This window comes from Agelaius phoeniceus, chromosome 34, assembly GCF_051311805.1.
Source record: "Agelaius phoeniceus isolate bAgePho1 chromosome 34, bAgePho1.hap1, whole genome shotgun sequence".
NCBI classification, from domain to species: domain Eukaryota; kingdom Metazoa; phylum Chordata; class Aves; order Passeriformes; family Icteridae; genus Agelaius; species Agelaius phoeniceus.
The window spans coordinates 4,923,124-4,930,358 of record NC_135298.1 but is presented as its reverse complement, the minus strand read 5'-3'; the positions used below and the strand labels follow the sequence as shown (position 1 = coordinate 4,930,358).

General features: G+C 50.1%; 3 long non-coding RNA genes across 5 annotated transcripts; all 3 read right to left on the bottom strand.

The window, feature by feature from the left end:
• Nucleotides 1-1,678: 1,678 nt before the first annotated feature.
• On the bottom strand, nt 1,679-3,917 carry LOC143696429 (uncharacterized). Of its 2 annotated transcripts, XR_013185835.1 has the most exons (7): nt 3,494-3,917; nt 2,340-3,416; nt 2,222-2,263; nt 2,084-2,127; nt 1,939-1,982; nt 1,817-1,857; nt 1,679-1,735 (listed from the first exon to the last, which is right to left on the bottom strand). It is a non-coding gene; the product is annotated as an uncharacterized LOC143696429 (long non-coding RNA). The 2 variants fall into 2 exon arrangements; XR_013185834.1 differs by having other exon boundaries at nt 2,222-3,416.
• Nucleotides 3,918-4,282: 365 nt separating this feature from the next.
• LOC143696430 (uncharacterized) lies at nt 4,283-6,811 on the bottom strand. Of its 2 annotated transcripts, none has more exons than XR_013185837.1 (4): nt 6,738-6,811; nt 6,486-6,650; nt 6,321-6,402; nt 4,283-4,594 (listed from the first exon to the last, which is right to left on the bottom strand). It is a non-coding gene; the product is annotated as an uncharacterized LOC143696430 (long non-coding RNA). The 2 variants fall into 2 exon arrangements; XR_013185836.1 differs by lacking the exon at nt 4,283-4,594 and adding an exon at nt 5,970-6,243.
• On the bottom strand, nt 4,835-5,800 carry LOC129122843 (uncharacterized). Its single transcript, XR_013185838.1, has 3 exons — nt 5,152-5,800; nt 5,032-5,073; nt 4,835-4,949 (listed from the first exon to the last, which is right to left on the bottom strand). It is a non-coding gene; the product is annotated as an uncharacterized LOC129122843 (long non-coding RNA).
• Nucleotides 6,812-7,235: the final 424 nt, after the last annotated feature.

Sequence of the window (7,235 nt, the reverse complement as noted above, 5' to 3'; positions counted from 1 at the left end):
ACTAGTCAGCATGTGCTCACACACACAGAGACAAGTGGACACAGACACACACAGTCATGTGCTCTCACACACTCTTCCTGCTTACAGGCTCGCTATGGCCCTTACTCGAGATGCTGAAGAACGTGCTTCGACGCGTCTTCTGGCTGCCACTCCTTGACGTCGAATGGTAGATTCTGGGGAAATCGGTAGCCTCGAGGACCTGTGAGACAACAGGAATTGGTCAACTTGTGGCTGACAGCTAGGAATTTTCCCCACTCTGGACCAATAAATTTTCTACCCAATATGCCATAAAAGACAGATGAACAGTAAAGTTTTTACAACTGTTCTACCTAACTATGACTACATGCCAGGGCAGGGCAGCTCCAATCATAAGTGGTATATTATAAGTACATAGAATATAAGCAAACGCATACAGTGCAAGTGTACATACAGTGTAAGTAGACACAATACAAGCCAACACAGGTACACGCAATATAAGTATATACAATATAAGCCTATACAATACAAGCCAACACAGGTACACGCAATATAAGTATATACAATATAAGCCTATACAATATAAGCCAACAAAGGTACATGCAATATAGCTACACACAATACAAGCCAACACAGGTACACGCAATATAAGTATATACAATATAAGCCTATACAATATAAGCCAACAAAGGTACATGCAATATAGCTACACACAATACAAGCCAACATAGGTACACACAATATAAGCCAAGACTTGAGATAACTCTGTGGAAGATTAATTGTTGGGCCCCATAGCCTTTGAGAAGATGGAACCTACAGAACAACTGCAGTCACTTGAGGAGGGTGTAAGACGCTCCCTCTAGAAGTCCAAGATAATGGCATGGAAAAAAAACCACTACCAAAGCTGGTAGTGAGAAGGAAGATGGATGAGAAAATCTTGTAATCCTTTCCTGTCTCAAAGAGTAAAAATGTAAAGATGCTAGAATAAGCTATATCTGGGAAGGAATGTGAGTAAAATACTGCCTATATGGCACAAAATAGTGCCTGTAAAGCATCGAGATGTAACAAAGGCCTATGACACGGAAGACAATAGACACAGACTACATAACACGGATGACACAACATAGACACAGATGGCATAACAGAGACACGAGTAAACTGCCTAGCACTTTCAACTTATGGACCCGAGATTCGTAGCGCAAGATGAGCCAGAGGCCGATGATGCCAAAGGAAAGAAAGCCCTATGATGATGGCACGTGATGATGAAACATAACTCCTTAAAAGAAGTTAGTGCCAAAGCAGTTAAGAGGATGCTCGAGAGGCTCAGCGAGCCTAGAGAAGGAAGCCGACTGCCGGGTGACCATGGCCGTAGCTCCGGACCTGAAGGCGAGCTCCTCGGGGGAAAGATCCGTGACGACGTCAAATCAAGGAAGGCGGACGACGCAAAGTTCCCGAGAACGTGGAGATGGGTTGGAACTGCCCTGCCCGGCAAAGGCTCAGGTGAGGCTGAGGAGAAACCCTCTCCCTTTACTTCCAGAGAGCCTGTCCCGATACAGACCTCTCCGCTAAGCTGACGTGAAATTGCCCCCTGTGATAGTAAAGGTTTTTCCCCTTCTCCAAACCACTGGCCCCGACACTTAGCTTTTGGAAGAGGAGCGGACAAAATCCATCCTCGGTCGCACGTGGACGTTGAGATGTTCTCCGCGTGTGCTTCGGTGTTGCCATTTCTAAGCTTTGGGTAAGAGCCTCCTCAGGGTACCTAAGACAAAACAGAAAAGGTGACTATTGCCCTCAACAACAGTAATCCCCGGGACTCCTCCGCACCACTCCCCCGGCTCACCTCAAATCTTGATTTGACTCCGGAGGCTGGCCAGAAGATACCTGCAAAGAGAAAAGGTACACGCTTAGCATGCTGCTTCATAACATTCACCTATGAGTCAGCCTGCCTAAACGCCGACTCACCTGCCCTCCTCTGTTCCTTGGCGTACCTAGGGCAGCAACAGCACCTGCAAAGTAACAAAGCAGAAAAGCATGCTGAGATACTGTGAAAACACAACCTCCCAAATCTGACAAATATGCCACACCGATACCTTAAGCTCGCACCCACCTGGCACAGATATGCTCGGCTAGGATAGATTGCAAGCGGACCACCTAAAATTAAAAAAAAAAAAGAGATGCTTAAAGCTGCACCAGAAACTGAGACCTCAGCAATAACAATTGCTTCTGTACACTAGTCAATGCTCACCTCGCCCACTTGGCCTTGACTGCTGCTCTCGGCTTTAACTTCCTAAAAAGAGAGACAAAGAACAATGCTGTAACAGCCACCATTTATGCTTCCTCTACAGAAACAAGTAGTGCCTCACCTGCTTGGGGGAAACCCCTCACCCGGGATGGGGCCCTCTGGCACACATTTAATCCATCTGAATCTGAAAAAAGGTTAGGACAAGAGTCAAACTGTTGCAGGATAACTTAAGAGCTCCAGATATCTTGTGTCCATCTACAAATCCCATCTAGAGTCCAACTACACCCCACATTACAAACTTCAAGTCCCCGGGACTTCTCCTATTGCACCGGGCTACGCGGCAGGGCAGCGCAGCTCCGGCACAAATGTGTGTGCTGACACCCGTGACACGGGACGTGACAGACGACGGGGACGCGACATGGACAGAAATCTCCTGGCAAGGAAAATGGCTGTGAGGACTGAGAGAATGCAAAAGGAGATGACCGAGGTGAAACTGATGGTGGGCTGATGAGGCTCAGAGAACACTGGAGGTAAAAGATGCTAACTGAATGATTTATTCCAAGAACTGCAAAGATGGATGCCCAAGAATCCTACGGCCAGAAGCCTGTACCTGCCCTCACATTCTTACAAGTCCTAGTCCGCCATAATGGATCCTGGCGGGGTATAGCTGTCCATACAGCTCAGAACAAGACCTGAAAAAACAGCTGACTGGATGCTTATAAAAAGAGATGAGAGTCTGAGCTCCCGAGTCAAAAGTTCTATGGCATGGGTGCCAGGCCAAGGAACGCTGAGAGCACAGATGCTAAGACTGGTGCCAAGGTTTCTGGTAGGCCCCTCAAAGGGCTAAGATAAAAGACATGAGACAGCTAAACAAGACATAATGCACAACAGACAAGTGACACAATACACACCGGGACTGCTCTGCCCTGCTCACCTCAGCACGGTGATCAAAAGTGAGATTTTGCTTTTAGGGGGCCTAAGGGGCCACTTCTTGGCTACCCTCGTCTCCATAGCCAACTCAAAACCTCCCCCATCCCAGGAGTGCCGACCCAGCACCTCGCTTTCATCCCCTCTGTGGGTCGTGGCCCTCTACTTATCTCTCGGACATCTGGGGATGCCGGTCCGTGTCGGGTGCGAAGAAAGGCCGCCTCGCCGGCTGGGAAGTTGTGCTGTCACCGGGCTGTTGTCTCTTAGACAGCTATATTAAAGAAAACCAAACATCAGCGCCTGACCTTGGCACCACATCGGCCAAAACCACACAAGTCTGCTACTCACCGTTCTCCTAAGAAGGCCTGGCACCTCGTAACCATAACCCTCTGCCACAGATGTAATTCATCTGCACCTGAAAGAAAGGTAGAACATATGTCAAACACATGCACGATAACTCAAAAGCTGCAAACACCTTATGTCAACCTAGGAATATCATCTAGAGTCCAAGTACAGCCCACATTACAACTTTCAACTCCCCGGGGCTTCTCCTATTACACTAGGCTATGCGGCAGGGCAGAGCAGCTCCGGCACAAATGTGTGTGCTGACACCCGTGACACGGGACACGACAAACAATGGGCACAAGACACAGACAGAAATCTCTAGGCAAGAAGGATGACTGCGAGGACTGAGAAGATGCCAAATGAGATGACCAAGGTAAGACAGACCGATGGCGAGCTGATAAGGCTCAGAGAACCCTGGAGGAAGAAGATGCTAACTGAATTATTTATTCCAAGAACTGCAAAGATGGATGCCCGAGAATCCTATGGTCAGAAGCCTCTACCTGTCCCCACATTCTTACAAGTCCTAATCCATCATAACAGAACCTTGCAGGGTGCAGCTGTCCATACAGCTCAGAACAAGACCTGAAAAGACATCTGACTGGATGCTTACAAAGAGTTGCAATTCTGATGCCTGTCTGAGCTCCCGAGTCAAAAGTTTTATGGCCTGGGTGCCGGGCCAAAGAAACGTGGAGATCGTGGCTGCTAAGAATACTGCCGAGGTTTCTGATAGGCCCCTCAAAGGGCTAAGATAAAAGACATGAGACACCCAACCAAGACATAACACACGGTAGACAAGTGACACGATACACACCGGGACTGCTCTGCCCTGTGCACCTCAGCACTGTGATCCAAAGTGAGACTTTGCTTTTAGGGGGCCTAAGGGGCCAATTCTTGGCTACTCTCATCTCCAGAGCCAACTCAAGACCTCCCCTCCCCGATCCCAGGAGTCCCAACCCAGCACCTTGCTTTCATTCCCTCTGTGGGTCGGAGCCCTCTACTTATCTCTCGGACATCTGGGGATGCCGGTCCGTGTTGGGTGCGAAGAAAGGCCGCCTCGCCGGCTGGGAAGGTCCTGCTGGCACCGGGCTGGTGTCTCTTAGACAGCTATATTAAAGAAAACCAAACATCAGTGCCTGATCTTGGCAGCCCGTCGGCCAAAACCCCACAAGTCTGCTACTCACCCTTCTCCTAAGAAGGCCCGGCTCCTCAGGTGGCACGCTTCGGGAACGCTCGGAGGCCAACGCCGTTGTCGTGGGGTACACCTGGGTTAAGAAGACAGGAGGCGATGTGGCATTGCTGAAAACTGACTGGACCCTTGGTCCTCCTCCCTACTTCCCTGACTCACCACAACTCCTCGGTGGTTCCTGACTGCTACCCGGAAGACAGGGCTCATCAGGGTGAAAAATTCGGTCCGTCGGCCGGGTGGGGATGGGAGCTTGGCGTGCTCCGAGTGGATTGCCTAAGGAACAAAAACGAGAATGGAGACTTAGACTTGCGCCCTTGGAATTCAGACCTCAGCAACAAGAAAGGCTACTGCTCACCTTGCTCTCTTGAACTTGACTGCTGGGATCCAGCTATACTTCCTAAAAATAAAGACCAAAAACAGCGCTGTAATAGGGTCACACTTGACACTCCCCCTGCACAGACAAATGGTGACTGACCTGCTATGGGGAACCCCCTCACCCGGGATGGGGTGCTCTGCCATGGATGCAATGCATCTGCACCTGAAAGAAAGTTAGAACATATGTCAAACACCTGCAGGATAACTCAAAAGCTACAAACACCTTAGGTCAATATAGGAATAGCATCTAGAGTCCAAGTACAGCCCACATTACAACCTTCAACTCCCCGGGGCTTCTCCTATTACACCAGGCTATGTGGCAGGGCAGAGCAGCTCCGGCACAAATGTGTGTGCTGACACCCGTGACACGGGACAGACAGGACGTGACAAACAATGGGCACACAACACAGACAGAAATCTCTGGGCAAGAAGGATGACTGCAAGGACTGAGAAGATGCCAAATGAGATGACCGAGGTGAGACCGATGGCAAGCTGACAAGGCTCAGAAAACACTGAAGGAAGAAGATGCTAACTGAATGATTTATTCCAAGAACTGCAAAGATGGATGCCCGAGAATCCTACGGTCAGAAGCCTCTACCTGCCCTCACGTTCTTACAAGTCCAAGTCTGCCTTAATGGATCCTGGCGGGACATAGCTGTCCATACAGCTCAGAACAAGACCTGAAAAGACAGCTGACCGGATGCTTCTAAAGAGACAAGAGAGTCTGATGCCTGTCTGAGCTCCCGAGTCAAAAGTTCTATGACATGGGTGCCAGGCCAAGGAATGCAGAGATCACAGATGCTAACAATGATGCCAGGGTTTCTGACAGGCCCCACCAAGGCCTAAGGTAAAAGACATGACATATGCAAACAACACATAATACACAAAAGACAAGGGACACAATACACACCGGGACTGCTCTGCCCTGCACACCTCAGCACTGTGATGAAAAGTCAGGCTTTCCTTTTATGGGGCCTAAGGGGCCGCTTCATGGACACCCCCCACCTCCAAAGCAGACTCAAAAACCCCTCCCAGTAATTCCCAAACCAGCACCCTGCTTTCATTCCCTCTGTGGGTCGTGGCCCTCTACTTATCTCTCGGACATCTGGGGATGCCGGTCTCCGGTGCGAAGAAAGGCCACTTCGTCAGCTGGGAAGGTCCTGCTGTCACCGGGCTGTTGTCTCTTAGACAGCTGTATTAAAGAAAACCAAACATCAGTGCCCGATCTTGGCAGCCCATCGGCCAAAACCCCACAAGTCTGCTACTCACCCATGCTCCTAAGAATGCTCAGCTGCTCGGGCCGCACGCTTCGGGCACGCTCGGAGACCGAGGCTGTCGTCACAGGGGGTGCCTGGGTTAAGAGGAGAGGAGGTGATTTGGCATGGCTGAAACCTGAGTGGAACCTGGCTCCTCCTCCCTACTTCGCCTACTCACTGCAACTCCTCGGCAGCTGCTGAAGGCCACCTGGATGGCACCTTTAAATAGAGTTCAGGGTTTCATCACCAGGTCCTGTAATGCATCCGCAGGGCTCACACGTGCAGGGAACCCGGTGCATCGGCCGGCTGGTGACGGGGGCTTGGCAGGCTCCAAGTGGATTGCCTAAAGCACAAAAAAGAGAATGGAAGCTTAGAGCAGCACCAGAAACTGAGACTGGAGCAATAACAGCTACTTCTCTCCACTGCTCACCTTGACTGCTGGTATCCAGACTTAGTTCCTAAAAAGAAAGAAAGAACAGAGCTGTAACAGAGTCACCACATACACTTCTGCTGCAGAGACAAATGGTGCCTCACCTGCTCGGGGGAAACCCCTCACCCGGGATGGGGCCCTCTGGCACACGTTTAATCCATCTGAATCTGAAAAAAGGTTAGGACAAGAGTCAAACTGTTGCAGGATAACTTAAGAGCTCCAGATATCTTGTGTCCATCTAGAGTCCAACTACACCCCACATTACAAACTTCAAGTCCCCGGGACTTCTCCTATTGCACCAGGCTATGTGGCAGGGCAGAGCAGCTCCGGCACAAATGTGTGTGCTGACACCCGTGACACGGGACAGGACGTGACAAACAACGGGAACACGACACGGACAGAAATCTCCTGGCAAGGAAAATGGCTGCGAGGACTGAGAAGATGCAAAAGGAGATGACCGAGGTGAGACCGATGGTGAGCTGATGAGGCTCAGAGAAA